This window comes from Anomaloglossus baeobatrachus, chromosome 12 (genome assembly GCF_048569485.1).
Source record: "Anomaloglossus baeobatrachus isolate aAnoBae1 chromosome 12, aAnoBae1.hap1, whole genome shotgun sequence".
Taxonomy (NCBI): Eukaryota; Metazoa; Chordata; class Amphibia; order Anura; family Aromobatidae; genus Anomaloglossus; species Anomaloglossus baeobatrachus.
Genome location: NC_134364.1, coordinates 117823515 through 117839729, shown reverse-complemented (window position 1 = coordinate 117839729; position 16215 = coordinate 117823515). Strand labels below are relative to the sequence as shown.

The following is a 16215-nucleotide window of genomic DNA, read 5'->3' as shown; positions in this document are numbered from 1 at the left end:
CTGAAAATATTACGATCGCTCATTAGATGTAAATAAAAAGTTACAATCTTACAAATTGCCAATTTGGCCTGGCGTAAAAATTGCCTATAGTTATCAAACGTGCCAAAGCCAAAAAGCAGGACGTTTCTCAGAAGTAAAAAAAAAATAAAAAAATAGAATAATTAGAAAATGTCTACACATTAATAAAAATGCTCTCTTTGTTTATAACACCCCTTCATTATGAGCTCTCTCTATATGCTACCGAGCAGCCTCCAGGCATCTTGGAGACGAAAGCTGAAATAAACAGACATTTGAGCATATCTGAACACAAAACATATGTATATATGATGTATTCCCACCATATAACCATATACAATAATGCTCCCAGCTGCCATGTAAAGCAGATGGTTGCAACACTGTGAGCACAACAAAAATTCTAAATCTCTTCTTAAAGAGGACCTGTCACTTGCTCAAAGAACTAACAAATACTTTGTAAAAAAAAATCCCTGAATTCCTCTGATTCTGACGCTTTTTTCCGTTTTGCTCTACTTCGCTCCATTACAGAGATATTCACATTTGTTTCTTTTGGAGCGCAGTATGTGAAATCTCTGCTTTCAGCCCAACTGTCCATTTCTTCAGAGTCTTCTTTGGGGGCGTGTGCTTTCATCCCTTCCATAGTTCACCGGCTGACCTATACATCTTAGACGGAGGAATTAAAGCACACGCCCCCGGAGAAGACTCCCAGTTGCGCTGCAAGCAGAGATTTCACATGCTGCGCTCCAAAAGCAACAAATGTGAATATCTCTGCAATGGAACGACGTAGAATAAAACCGAAAAGAGTGTCAGTATCGGGGGAGCTGAGGGATTTTTATAAGGTATTTAGGTCACAGGTTATCTTAAGCAAATTTAAGGCTATGTAACTTTTCTATTTTATTAAATAATGACGCCCAGGTGGCATCATCTATAAAGACAATGACCAGAAGTCCACATTTATATGGAAGCATATAACTGCAGCGATAACCCAGAATGGGGCAGTATTGAATGGGGCAGTATTTCAATGGTTATTTTGGAGGCCAATTGCAGCATTATGTTCAATATGGATCCATAGATTTCTATGTAAATGCACACCTCTCTTCCCAATTGTTAGGGACTCATACTTGTTGACTTTTGGCAACTTTGGAAACCTTCCAGGATTGCTGATCTCCGGAAGGATTTGGAGAGGTCTGGGACATGGGCTGACTCTTCAGAGTCTGGGAGTATTGTCAATTGTGCGCCTATCATCTTCATAAAGAGCAATTATCTGATATGAATGCCACATGCTGGGCTGCCACCCCTAATTTTTGGGTCTCAAACAATTCATTTGTTAATAAAATCTAATTCTAATATTGTATTTCCAAATCTAACTTGGCCTTTCTTATCTGCTGTATGCATAAGTATACACCAGCAGTGAATAAACAGCACACGTAAGTATACACCAGCAATGAATAAACAGCACACATAAGTATACACCAGCTGTGAATAAACAGCACACATAAGTATACACCAGCAGTGAATAAACAGCACACGTAAGTATACACCAGCAGTGAATAAACAGCACACATAAGTATACACCAGCTGTGAATAAACAGCACACATAAGTATACACCAGCTGTGAATAAACAGCACACATAAGTATACACCAGCAGTGAATAAACAGCACACATAAGTATACACCAGCAGTGAATAAACAGCACACGTAAGTATACACCAGCAGTGAATAAACAGCACACATAAGTATACACCAGCAGGGAATAAGCAGCACACATAAGTATACACCAGCAGTGAATAAACAGCACACATAAGTATACACCAGCAGTGAATAAACAGCACACGTAAGTATACACCAGCAGTGAATAAACAGCACACGTAAGTATACACCAGCAGTGAATAAACAGCACACATAAGTATACACCGGGAGTGAATAAACAGCACACATAAGTATACACCAGCAGTGAATACACGGCACACATAAGTGTTCAACAGCAGTGACTAAACAGCACACATAAGTATACACCAGCAGGGAATAAGCAGCACACATAAGTATACACCGGGAGTAAATAAACAGCACACGTAAGTATACACCGGCAGTGAATAAACAGCACACATAAGTATACACCAGCAGGGAATAAGCAGCACACATAAGTGTTCAACAGCAGTGACTAAACAGCACACATAAGTATACACCGGCAGTGAATAAACAGCACACATAAGTATACACCAGCAGTGAATAAACAGCACACATAAGTATACACCAGCAGGGAATAAGCAGCACACATAAGTATACACCGGGAGTAAATAAACAGCACACATAAGTATACACTGACAGTGAATAAACCACACAAGTATACACCAGCAGTGAATAAGCAGCACACATAAGTATACACTGGGAGTGAATGAACAGCACACATAAGTATACCACAAATCCTAGAACAGAATGCGGCAACTCACTCCATCACGTGCAAAAATATCCTTTATTCTGCGTTATTGCAGACAAAAAACAGGAGCATGGGGAGAGAGGGGGTGCAGGGGACGGTGAGCGGACGACAGCCTGTTTCGCGCTGACACGCGCTTTGTCGCGTGTCAGCGCGAAACAGGCTGTCGTCCGCTCACCGTCCCCTGCACCCCCTCTCTCCCCATGCTCCTGTATTTTGTCTGCAATAACGCAGAATAAAGGATATTTTTGCACGTGATGGAGTGAGTTGCCGCATTCTGTTCTAGGATTTGTGGTTATGGACTTGTGTTGTTGCTGAGCACCGCTCCACCAGGCATCTTCAATCCAGGAGCAGTTAAAGTCCAGAAACATTGATTCCATGCAACTGTGAGTACGGCTCCACTGTTTGGCAGATTTTGCTCTGCAGTGCCCGATCTTGATAATTTTTACACATAAGTATACACCAGCAGTGAATAAACCACACATAAAGATACACCAGCAGTGAATAAGCAGCACACATAAGTATACACCGGGAGTGAATAAACAGCACACATAAGTATACACCTTTAGTGAATAAGTCACATATAAATATACACCAGTAGTGAATGAGCAGCACACATACCTATACACCAGCAATGAATAAATAGCACACATAAGTATACCCCAGTAGTGAATAAGCCACACATAAGTGTAAGTATATAGCAGCAGTGAATAAACAGCACACATACAGTGCCTACAAGTAGTATTCAACCCCGTGCAGATTTAGCAGGTTTGATAAGATGCAAATAAGTTAGAGCCTGCAAACTTCAAACAAGAGCAGGATTTATTAACAGATGCATAAATCTTACAAACCAACACGTTATGTTGCTCAGTTAAATTTTAATACATTTTCAACATAAAAGTGTGGGTCAATTATTATTCAACCCCTAGGTTTAATATTTTGTGGAATAACCCTTGTTTGCAATTACAGCTAATGATCGTCTTTTATAAGACCTGATCAGGCTGGCACAGGTCTCTGGAGTTATCTTGGCCCACTCCTCCATGCAGATCTTCTCCAAGTTATCTAGGTTCTTTGGGTGTCTCATGTGGACTTTAATCTTGAGCTCCTTCCACAAGTTTTCAATTGGGTTAAGGTCAGGAGACTGACTAGGCCACTGCAACACCTTGATTTTTTCCCTCTTGAACCAGGCCTTGGTTTTCTTGGCTGTGTGCTTTGGGTCATTGTCTTGTTGGAAGATGAAATGACGACCCATCTTAAGATCCTTGATGGAGGAGCGGAGGTTCTTGGCCAAAATCTCCAGGTAGGCCATGCTATCCATCTTCCCATGGATACGGACCAGATGGCCAGGCCCCTTGGCTGAGAAACAGCCACACAGCATGATGCTGCCACCACCATGCTTGACTGTAGGGATGGTATTCTTGGGGTTGTTTGCAATGCCATCCAGTCTCCAAACGTCACGTGTGTGGTTGGCACCAAAGATCTCGATCTTGGTCTCATCAGACCAGAGAACCTTGAACCAGTCTGTCTCAGAGTCCTCCAAGTGATCATGAGCAAACTGTAGACGAGCCTTGACATGACGCTTTGGAAGTAAAGGTACCTTACGGGCTCGTCTGGAACGGAGACCATTGCGGTGGAGTACGTTACTTATGGTATTGACTGAAACCAATGTTCCCACTGCCATGAGATCTTCCCGGAGCTCCTTCCTTGTTGTCCTTGGGTTAGCCTTGACTCTTCGAACAAGCCTGGCCTCGGCACGGGTGGAAACTTTCAAAGGCTGTCCAGGCCGTGGAAGGCTAACAGTAGTTCCATAAGCCTTCCACTTCCGGATGATGCTCCCAACAGTGGAGACAGGTAGGCCCAACTCCTTGGAAAGGGTTTTGTACCCCTTGCCAGCCTTGTGACCCTCCACGATCTTGTCTCTGATGGCCTTGGAATGCTCCTTTGTCTTTCCCATGTTGACCAAGTATGAGTGCTGTTCACAAGTTTGGGGAGGGTCTTAATTAGTCAGAAAAGGCTGGAAAAAGAGATAATTAATCCAAACATGTGAAGCTCATTGTTCTTTGTGCCTGAAATACTTCTTAATACTTTAGGGGAACCAAACAGAATTCTGGTGGTTTGAGGGGTTGGATAATAAATGACCCTCTGAATAAACTTTTCACAATTTAAAAAAAAAAAAAAAGAAGAAATAACATTCTTTTTTGCTGCATTTCACACTTCCAGGCTGGTCTACAGTCCAAATGTCACAATGCCAAGTTACTTCCGAATGTGTAAACCTGCTAAATCTGCAGGGGCTTGAATACTACTTGTAGGCACTGTAAGTATACACCAGCAGTGAATAAGCAGCACACATAAGTATACACTAGCAGTGAATAAGCAGCACACATAAATGTTCAACAGCAGTGACTAAACAGCACACATAAATGTTCAACAGCAGTGACTAAACAGCACACATAAGTATACACCAGCAGGGAATAAGCAGCACACATAAGTATACACCGGGAGTGAATAAACAGCACACATAAGTATACACCAGCAGGGAATAAGCAGCACACATAAGTATACACCGGGAGTGAATAAACAGCACACATAAGTATACACCGGCAGTGAATAAACCACACATAAGTATACACCGGGAGTGAATAAGCAGCACACATAAGTATACACCAGCAATGAATAAATAGCACACATAAGTATACCCCAGTAGTGAATAAGCCACACATAAGTGTAAGTATATAGCAGGAGTGAATAAACAGCACACCTAAGTGTACACCGGCAGTGAATAAACAGCACACATAAATATACACCAGCAATGAATACACAAAACACATAAGTATACACCGGCAGTGAATAAACAGCACACATAAATATACACCAGCAATGAATACACAAAACACATAAGTATACACCGGGAGTGAATAAACAGCACACATAAGTATACACCAGCAATGAATACACAAAACACATAAGTATACACCGGGAGTGAATAAACAGCACACATAAGTATACACCGGCAGTGAATAAACCGCACACATAAATATACACCAGCAGTGAATAAACAGCACACATAAGTATACACCAGCAGTGAATAAACAGCACACATAAATATACACCAGCAGTGAATAAGCCTCACATAAATATACACCAGCAGTGAATTAAGGGCATACTGAGCGGGTTGTTCCGCGTGACCCGGTCCATGGTTAGGAGCAGTAGCCTCTGGCCGTGGATAAGAGCTGTGTATATTTCCCCACCTCCCTGAACCCAGGCCCTGCTTATGTCTCGTCTCCCTGGCAAATCATATCTATCAGTTTACTGTAACTTTTTATCACTTTAAATATTCTATTAATAAGTTCAAATTAATATTTGATTATGAAAGTGATTCTGCAAATGCCCAATCTTCCTCCTCCTTTAGAGGCTACTTCCTGAATTTTACGAGGGAAGATTAACTCACATTCTTAAAAAGCGACCACTTTATGCAGAGGACGTGCTCTGTCGTAGATTTGCTCCATAATTCACTTTCTGGCATCGATTCTAGTAAATCTGAAGGCACACGTCTCTCATTACGCCAAGCCAAACGTAAAAAAGTGATGATGGCGATATAAAAAATTCAAAAGTTGTAAATTTTGGCACAAATAGTATCAGTGATAAATCTTTAGGACTGATTCATGGAAAATGTGTGCAATTCCGGGGTGTAAGAACCATATATCTGTCCCAAAGAACTGTGGCTAAAGGGGACCTACACCCTTTATTATAGAGTAGTGAGGTCCAAAAGAACTACAATGGCTTAAGAGGCATGAAAAAGGTGTGTGGAGAGGGGAAATATGCCCTGGTGTTAAAGAGGCCCTGTCACCAAGTCAAAAGTGTCCAGTTTAGGTCTTTTGTTTTACTCCTACCATTCCCCTGAATATTCTGTTTTTCGTTTTTCTTAAATCGGTTATACGGTTCCAAAGATATGGGCCTTTTTGTGTGATTCTCATTATCATTGGAGCATTGCTAATGACACACCCCTGAGGATCCTGCGAGCCACGCCCCCTAAATAGGACTAAATAAAAAGGCTCATATCTTTAGAACCGTATATCGGATTTTCAAAATATAAAAAGTGCAATACTCAGGGGAGAAGCCAGAATATAATGGGAGCAAAAACTGGCCACTTTTGACGTGATGGCAGAGCCCTTTTAAGCCCTCTCTTATCTTTTTATATCATTTGTACATTTGTATCGAATATGGGAGTTTAACTCTCACTCCCTTTCCCAGCAATCCTTCTGTCTTCCTCGATTTCCGCAGCCTACCACCTGTAGTTGTTCTGTAACATTCAAATTAGGGAATTGTTATTTAGGCATTTAATATTTAAAGTTCCGCCAAACCACTGGTCCTCTGTAACGATCTAGCTGCCTTTATTTAGACATAGGCACGCTGCCATTTGCCCTACAGGTTTTCTTTTGAAAGGTGGAAAGAGGAAGTGTTATGTGAAGAATGCATTGATCCAGTAACTCGTACGTATCAATGCTGCAGTATTTTTGGTGTTTTTTTTCAGAGCGCCTGACCAATGTTTGCAGACGGTATATTTACAGCGTAGAAAACAAGCCGTTACGACCGCACAATTTACACTTTTCAATGATCTCATGTGCCTGTCTTGGGAGGGAAGAGGGGGGGGGGGGAGACAGCTTTGTGTATTATTACATCAAAGCAGTGCATAACGCCGCACTGTGTGTGCGAGAATACCACCGCACCATGACTCCCCGGTGCCATAATCACTGGATGCACGCTCTGCTATCTGTGCTTCCCCCTGCTACAGTCATCACTTCCTCCTCGCCTCTGACAGCCTAAAACACAGTCATTAATGGAACAATACCTAGATACATAATAGCGGCACGTCTGAGCAGGGCCCATGCCTAAAGGAGAGCAGCTGCATAGCGGTGCGGTGGCCTGGTGCTCCGAATCCGTGAGTCACCCAACACAGGAGGCAGGGGGCGCACTATATCTGGGCGCACATCAGTAGTAAACACTTCTGGTGTCATCAGCTTAAAAAAAGGGAAAGTAAAAGCATTTTATCACCTAAATGGCTCTTTTTTTTTTACTGCTACAATGAAAAATAATACTTTTTTTCCGGTTCCCACCGACGGGACCCCAACAGATTACTTGACGTGTTTAATTGAAGCGGCAAATAAGGGGCGATTTGATATCTTATATTTTATTTTTGTTCATATTTTTTTAATATGTTCAAGTCCTCTTACGGGACTTGAACCTGCGATTTTCTGATCTTTTTTGTTATACATAGCAGTGCATCAGCATTGCTATGTATAACAAAAAGCATGGTTACCTTTTGAACGCCAGCTATGCAGTGGGTCCTTCACAGACTTGTCATAACAAGCACGGGGGTCTTCAGCTAACCCCCGGCTAAATCACATAACGGGCATATCCTCTTTGCCAATGTACAGTACAGACCAAAAGTTTGGACACACCTTCTCATTCAAAGAGTTTTGTTTATTTTCAGGACTCTGAAAATTGTAGATTCACATTGAAGGCATCAAAACTATGAATTAACACATGTGGAATGAAATACTTAACGAGAAAGTGTGAAACAACTGAAAATATGTCTTATAGTCTAGGTTCTTCAAAGTAGCCCCCTTTTGCTTTGATTACTGCTTTGCACACTCTTGGCATCTCATGATGAGCTTCAGGAGGTAGTCACCGGAAATGGTTTTCCAACAGTCTTGAAGGAGTTCCCAGAGATGCTTCGCACTTGTTGGCCCTTTTGCCTTCACTCTACGGTCCAGCTCACCCCAAACCATCTCGATTGGGTTCAGGTCTGGGGACTGTGGAGACCAGGTCATCTGGCGTAGCACCCCATCACTCTCCTTCTTAGTCAAATAGCCCTTACACAGCCTGGAGATGTGTTTGGGGTCATTGTTCTGTTGAAAACTAAATGATGGTCCAACTAAACGCAAACCGGATGGAATAGCACGCCGCTGCAAGATGCTGTGGCAGCCATGCTGGTTCAGTATGCCTTCAATTTTACATAAATCCCCAACAGTGTCACCAGCAAAGCTCCGCCACACCATCACACCTCCTCCTCCATGCTTCACGGTGGGAACCAGCCATGTAGAGTCCATCCGTTCACCTTTTCTACAAAGACACGGTGGTTGGATCCAAAGATCTCAAATTTGGACTCATCAGACCAAAGCACAGATTTCCACTGGTCTAATGTCCATTCCTTGTGTTCTTTAGCCCAAACACGTCTCTTCTGCTTGTTGCCTGTCCTTAGCAGTGGTTTCCTAGCAGCCATTTTACCATGAAGGCTGCTGCACAGTCTCCTCTTAACAGTTGTTCTAGAGATGAGAAGGTGTGTCCAAACTTTTGGTCTGTACTGTATGTTAAATGCTGCTATCAGAGATTGACGGAACCTACAGATTTCCAGTGGTCTCACATTATTTTTTTGCATAAAATGAAAAATACACAACTGAAAGTGCTGCAGAATTTCATCAAAGTGCTGCTGAATTCTTAAAAGTGCTGCAGAATTTCATAAACATTCTGCAGAATTGCAAAAAAAAGTGCTGCAGAATGTCATAAAAGTGCTGCTGAATTTCATAAATGTGCCGCAAAATAGCATAAAAGGGCCGAAAAATTACATCAAAGTGCTGCAGAACTGCAAAAAATGTGCTGCAGAATTGCATAAAAGTGCTGCAGAATTTCATAAATGAGCTGCAGAATTGCGTAAAAAATTGACACGTGAAAATAGATAATGTGCTTAATAAAAACCTGAAAGTTACTGTATTTAAAACTGATGTCGCCCTCCTGTGTAACTTGCTGTGCACCGCCTGTTGTCAAGAGTAATCCATCTCTAGCAGCAGAGGGCAGAGCCGGATCACGGGATGTGAGTGTATGTCTTTGTCTCTGTGCTCCAGCTCTCCTGTCTGATGACTATCAGTTTAGAGCAAGTCACTGTAGCATTATAGCCTCTCTGCATGCTTATAAGTTAGGAAAAGGAAGCTCCAGCACCTATAGTACTGGCAGAATGCCGACATAGGGAAGCTGCCCACTCAAAAAGAGAGGATAGCAAGTTACAGATTATGAGAATTAGAACTGTTTGGATAATGTGGACCAAAATTAATTTGAACTTTTTGACAAGGATGAGGACAGCAGCACGATTACAGCCTCTCTGCATGCTTAAAAGATAGGAAAGGGAAGCTCCAGCACCTATAGTACTGGTAGAATACCGATATAGGGAAGCTGACCACTCAAAAGAGATGACAGCAAGTTACAGATTATGAGAATTAGAACTATTCTCAGAATGTGGACCAAAAGTAGTTTGAACATTTTATCGGGGATGAGGAAAGCACGATCAATCCTATCTATGGATCTTGTGCAAGTATATAGAAATATATATATACGGCACATATCTATCACCTATTGCCTTTAAAGGACTTTTTTATCATATTATTATTTTAAGGTGGATTACTGTGTTTTAGGGAAGGAAAACAAAATGTTGTAGAGCCCTAGTCTAAAATCTCAAAATAAAATAAAATGAATTTAAATAAATTAAAAATAAAATATAAAAAAATACATAAAAAAATACTATCCTTTCCTTTGTGTTTCCAGGTCTATTGCTGGTTGCAAAATGAGTTATTTTATTATTTATTTATTACTATTTATTTTTTACTTATTGCTATTTATCATGAGTTAACTGAGAATCTGTCAGTGAGCTCATTCTGACAGTCTTATGGAAGAGTCTGTAACTATTCTGCCTGTCTTTTTCTGAGCTAATTAGTTATTTTATTATTTATTTATTACTATTTATTTTTTACTTATTACTATTTATTATGAGTTAACTGAGACTCTATCAGTGAGCTCAATCTGACTGTCTTAAAGTAGAGTGTGTAACTATTCGGCCTGTCTTTTTCTGGGCTAATTAGTTATTTTATTATTTATTTATTACTATTTATTTTTTTACTTATTACTATTAGGAGTTAACTGAGAACTGTCAGTGAGCTCGTTCTGTCTTACAGTACAGTTTGTAACTATTCTTCCTGTTTTTTTCTGAGCTAAGTAGTTATTTTATTATTTATTTATTACTATTTATTATGAGTTAACTGAGAATCTGTCAGTGAGCTCATTCTGTCTTACAGTACAGTTTGTAACTATTCTGCCTGTTTTTTTTCTGAGCTAATTAGTTATTTTATTATTTATTTATTACTATTTATTTTTACTTATTACTATTAGGAGTTAACTGAGAATCTGTCAGTGAGCTCATTCTGTCTTACAGTACAGTTTGTAACTATTCTGCCTGTTTTTTTTCTGAGCTAATTAGTTATTTTATTATTTATTTATTACTATTTATTTTTACTTATTACTATTAGGAGTTAACTGAGAATCTGTCAGTGAGCTGATTCTGTCTTACAGTACAGTTTGTAACTATTCTGCCTGTTTTTTTTCTGAGCTAATTAGTTATTTTATTATTATTTATTACTATTTATTTTTTACTTATTGCTATTTATCATGAGTTAACTGAGAATCTGTCAGTGAGCTCATTCTGACAGTCTTACAGAAGAGTTTGTAACTATTCTTGTCTTTTTCTGAGCTAATTAGTTATTTTATTATTTATTTATCAATATTTATTGTTTTACTTATTACCATTTATTATGAGTTAACTGAGAATCTGTCAGTGAGCTCGTTCTGACTGTCTTACAGAAGAGTTTGTAACTATTCTGCCTGTCTTTCTCAACTCCTTTATGCTGATTTATGACCACATCAAAGTTGAATGTGCAGGAAAACAAACATCCTATAAAAAATCAAATGGTGCAAAATTTTTAATAAAGCCTAATAAAATAATTTTTAGCCCAAATAACATGGATTTAAGAAAAACAAAAACCCCAAAAGTGGAGAAACCGGTTTGTCCACCTTTAGGGACAGTTATCTTCTTTTACTTAAATTAATGTTATTGGGGCTCAAAACCAATTTGCGTGGTTTATCTTTCTATAGCTTTTGTGTTCCATTGTCTATTGATGGCTGCAGGAAGAGTTAACTGAGAAACAATCAGTGAGCTCATTCTGAGTTTATAACTCTTTCATCTACTTTTTCTGATCTCTCTATTGATTTATGACCACATCAAAGTTGAGCAGGGAAATAAAGAGCCTGTAAAAACCAAACGGTGAAAAAACATGGGTTGTCCCCCATAGAGGACAATTTTCTTCATTACTTTAATGTATATTATTGGTATCTTGAAATCATTTTTTGCTATTGGGTTATATTAACTATTTTGCACAGCTTTCCTTTTTTAGCCTTGGTGTTGCATTGTCTATTGCTGGCTGAAGAAAGAGTTAACTGAGTATCCATCAGTGAGCTCCTTTTGATAGGAGAGTTTATAACTCTCTTATCTGCCTTTTTCTTAGCTCTTTTCTAGTGCTTTATGACCACATCAAAGTTGAATGTGAAGAGCCTGTAAAAACCAAATGGTGCAAATTTTTAATAAAACCCAACTGCAAAAATGAAATTTAGACAAAAAAAAGAGTCATTCGCTCTTGTGGACAATTCTATTTAATTACTTTAATGCATATTATTGGGGCTTGACATATTTTTTTGCCATTGGGTTTCATTAACTATTTTGCACAGCTTTACTTTTTTAGCTTCTATGTTGCTTTGTCTATTGCTGGCTGCAGAATGAGCTAACTAAGTATCCATCAGTGAGCTCCTTGAAGAAAAATAGTCTGCAAAAGCTAAATGGTGCCAAATTTTTAATAAAACCCAATTGCAAAAATGATTTTTAGCCCCAAATACATGAGTTTAAGTAAAAGTGGACAATCCCTTTAAGAAAGTTAGTGAGCTATATTTGTATTGCAAGCGATCCCCTTTAATAGTATCTGTTGGGGGCAGAAATAGGGTCTTCGATCGGATACAGAAATAGTTAACATCTTTAATAGCAATTTTCCGGAGCGCTAAAGCCCGAGTTATCGGCGCCACCTCGTATATATCCAGGCCATCACCGTGATCTCCCGTCTTCTGATTCTCTCGTAGAAGCGTAGAGAGGTTAATTAGTCTATCAGTCCCCTATTTAGTGTGTACCACGGATATTACAGCAGAGGGGATTCCTCCTGACTACAACTCCCAGCATGCCCTGACAGCCTCGGAGTAGCAGAGCCGAATTTGTCATTTAACCCCAAAACAGCCCACAAGGGGTTAAGGCACGACGACGCCAGCTGTGCCGCGCGCTGCTCGTCGGGGTCCATGGGATGTGGATGTTTTCTTGTCTCGCCATGGTGCGGCTCTGACAAATCCAGGAGAGACATGAAGGAGCGCAGAACAATTTGATGACTAAGTACTGAGGACGGCTCCTGTCACAACTTAATGACAGGTGACATCACCTCCGCTGACAACTGGAAATGTATGAATGGACCTCACGAGTCGTGCCGAGCTCTTCATAAATGTTAATCACAGGGTCGACTCTACCACAAAGAGATGTGTGGGGCTCGAGCACGAGAGGGGGCATCAGAGGAGGTCACTTCATGGAGCCCAGAACATCGCCTGAGGGACACTCTCCTCAGAACTGCTCTCTGTGACCGCAGGCCAGAGAGACCCCACAGTCAGACATGGCCTTCATCTGTTCCTTCAATACGTACAGGATGATACCACCCTCATAGGCGCGATACCTGGTACAACTGCAAGGATACCACCCTCACAGGCACCATAACTGGCACAAGTACAAGAATACCACCCTCACAGGCACCATAACTGGGGCAAGTACAAGGATACCACCCTCACAGGCACCATAACTGGCAGAACTACAAGGATACCACCCTCACAGGCACCATAACTGGGGCAAGCACAGTACAAGGATACCACCCTCACAGGCACCATAACTGGGGCAAGTACAGTACAAGGATACCACCCTCACAGGCACTATAACTGGTACAAGTACAAGGATACCACCCTCACAGGCACCTTAACTGGGGCAAGTACAAAAATACCACCATCACAGGCACCATAACTGGGACAACTACTATGATACTACCCTCAGAGGCACCATAACTGGTATAAGTACAAGGATGCCACCCTCACAGGCACTATAACTGGTACAAGTACAAGGATACCACCCTCACAGGCACCATAACTGGTACAAGTACAAGGATACCACCCTCACAGGCACCATAACTGGCACAAGTAAAAGGGTACCACCCTCACAGGTACCATAACTGGCACAAGTAAAAGGATACCACCCTCACAGGTACCATAACTGCATAACTGGTACAAGTACAAGGATACCACCCTCACAGGCACCATAACTGGCACAAGTAAAAGGATACCACCCTCACAGGCACCATAACTGGCACAAGTAAAAGGATACCACCCTCACAGGTACTATAACTGATACAAGTACAAGGATTCCACCCTCACAGGCACCATAACTGGTACAAATACAAGGATACCACCCTCACAGGCACCATAACTGGCACAAGTACAAGGATACCACCCTCACAGGCACCATAACTGGCACCACAAGTACAAGGATACCACCCTTACAGGTACCATAACTGGCAGAACTACAAGGATAACACCCTCACAGGCACCATAATTTGCACAACTACAAGGATACCACACTCACAGACACCATAACTGGTACAACTACAAGAATACCACGCTCACAGGCACCATAACTGGCACAACTACAAGGATACCACGCTCACAGGGACCATAACCGATACAACTACAAGGATACCACTCTCACACGTACCACAGGTGATAACACTAAAATTATACTACTCACAAACATCATAACTGACATGATAGCACCCTCACAGACACTATATCTGGCAGAACTACCATAAAACCACCCTTACAGACACCAGAATTGGCAAAACAATCACCTTCTCAGGAACCATAACTAGTACAACCACCATACTGTCATCATTATGAGCACCATAACTGGCACAAGAACCATGACACCATCCTCACAGGTACCATACCTGGCACAAGAACCATGACACCACCCTCACAGGCACCATAACTGTCACAAGAACCATGACACCACCCTCACAAGCACCATAACTGGCATAAGAACCATGACACCTTCCTCACAGGCACCATAACTGGCACAAGACGCATGACTTCACCCTCACAGGCATCAAAACTGGCACAAGAACCATGACACCTTCCTCACAGGCACCATAATTGGCACAAGAACCATGACACCACCCTTACAGGCCCCAGAACCATGACATCATCCTCACAGGCACCATAACCGGCCCAAGAACCATAATACCACCCTCACAGACACCCTAACTGGCACAAGAACCATGACACCACCCTCAAAGGCACAATAATCATGATACCACCCTCACAGGCACCATAACTGGCACAAGAACCATGACACCACCCTCACAGGCACAAGAATCATGATACCACCCTCGCAGGCACCATACCTGGCACAAGAACCATGACTCCACCCTCACAGACCAAATAACCGGCACAAGACAAATAACACCACCCTCACAGGCACCAAAACTGGCACAAGAACCATGACACCACCCTCACAAGCACCATAACTGGCACAAGAACCATGATACAACCCTTACAGGTACCATAACTGGCCCAAGAACCATGATACAACCTTCACAGGTACCATAAGTGGTCCAAGAACCATGATACCATCATGAGAACCATAACTAACACAACTCTCACATCCGAACTGAGCTGTCATAAAATACTTATTATACTGGAATGTCTCCTACGAAGCAGCCAGAGCCCAAGTACCAGGCAGACCTTCCTGCATGCCATCTCGTAGGCAGTGAGCAGGTGAGAGCCTGTAAGCAACTAGTCATAGTATGATGCAGAAGAAGACACCCACATATCACGTTAAACAGGTGTGCAGCACCCAAGGAGGGCACATCCATCATGTGGGAGGCACTTTTGCTATGCAGAGTGACTGGAAGCCACCCAACAGGAACACCGCTAATTATAGGCACCCATTAAAGATAAATGCACTTTATAAGAGCGGAGCAGCACAGCCCTACAGTCCACATATCACATAGCTGCCATCAACATGCAAGGGCGAGAGGGAGGGAATATAGACATGAGCACAGCAGAAAACACCAGGCTCTTACCTGGCGCACAGGCTGAGGCTGGGGCCATATCCCAGGGGGCACCCTCTTTGCGCCATCTTTCCAGGGATCCTGGATTTTCCCGAGTCTTAATTTGCATTAAAAGAAAACACACGAAGACCAGAAGAGGAGGAGGAGGAGGAGAAGAGCAGCAGCAGCAGCCATCTGTGGGAAGGAGGAGTGAGAGACGGTGGCTACAGGGGATGGGAGGGGACATACTAAAAGGAATGACAGCTTCAGTCTGTTAAAAGGAATGCCAACGAAACCCAACGAAGGACAGTGGAGAAGTGCGAATATTCCGAAAATACTCCACGAGATGGGCTATTCTCCCATACCACATGTGGAACGATGAGGAACCTCAACATTAGGGACTGGATACAATTGTGTCATCCTCTGTTCCATTCGTCGAGATGTAAGCAAATACATCTTGGAAGTGGTCGGAGGATGAAACCTAAAGTCTATCGGAAAGTTGGAGAACTTCATTTATCTAGTCATGACATGGTGACTAGACGTTTCATAAATCAATATTACATGCGAATACGAAGCAGTTTGTAACATATCGTATTGGCGAATTCTGGGCCACCTGGGAGAAATGGTCCAATCAATGTAACGCCGAGCCGTTACATTATTATGTTATGTCATCCCGGGCTTAGGACCGGTGTCGGTGTGACATTCAG

General features: G+C 41.8%; 1 protein-coding gene across 1 annotated transcript in view; it reads right to left on the bottom strand.

Annotated features, from left to right (window-relative positions):
- BAHD1 (bromo adjacent homology domain containing 1) overlaps window positions 1-15707 on the bottom strand; it is a 129166-nt gene extending 113459 nt beyond the window's left edge. The window contains exon 1 of the mRNA XM_075331237.1: window positions 15542-15707. The gene's annotated coding sequence lies outside the window, so the exon portion shown is untranslated. The remainder of the gene's footprint in view (window positions 1-15541) is intronic.
- Window positions 15708-16215: the final 508 nt, after the last annotated feature.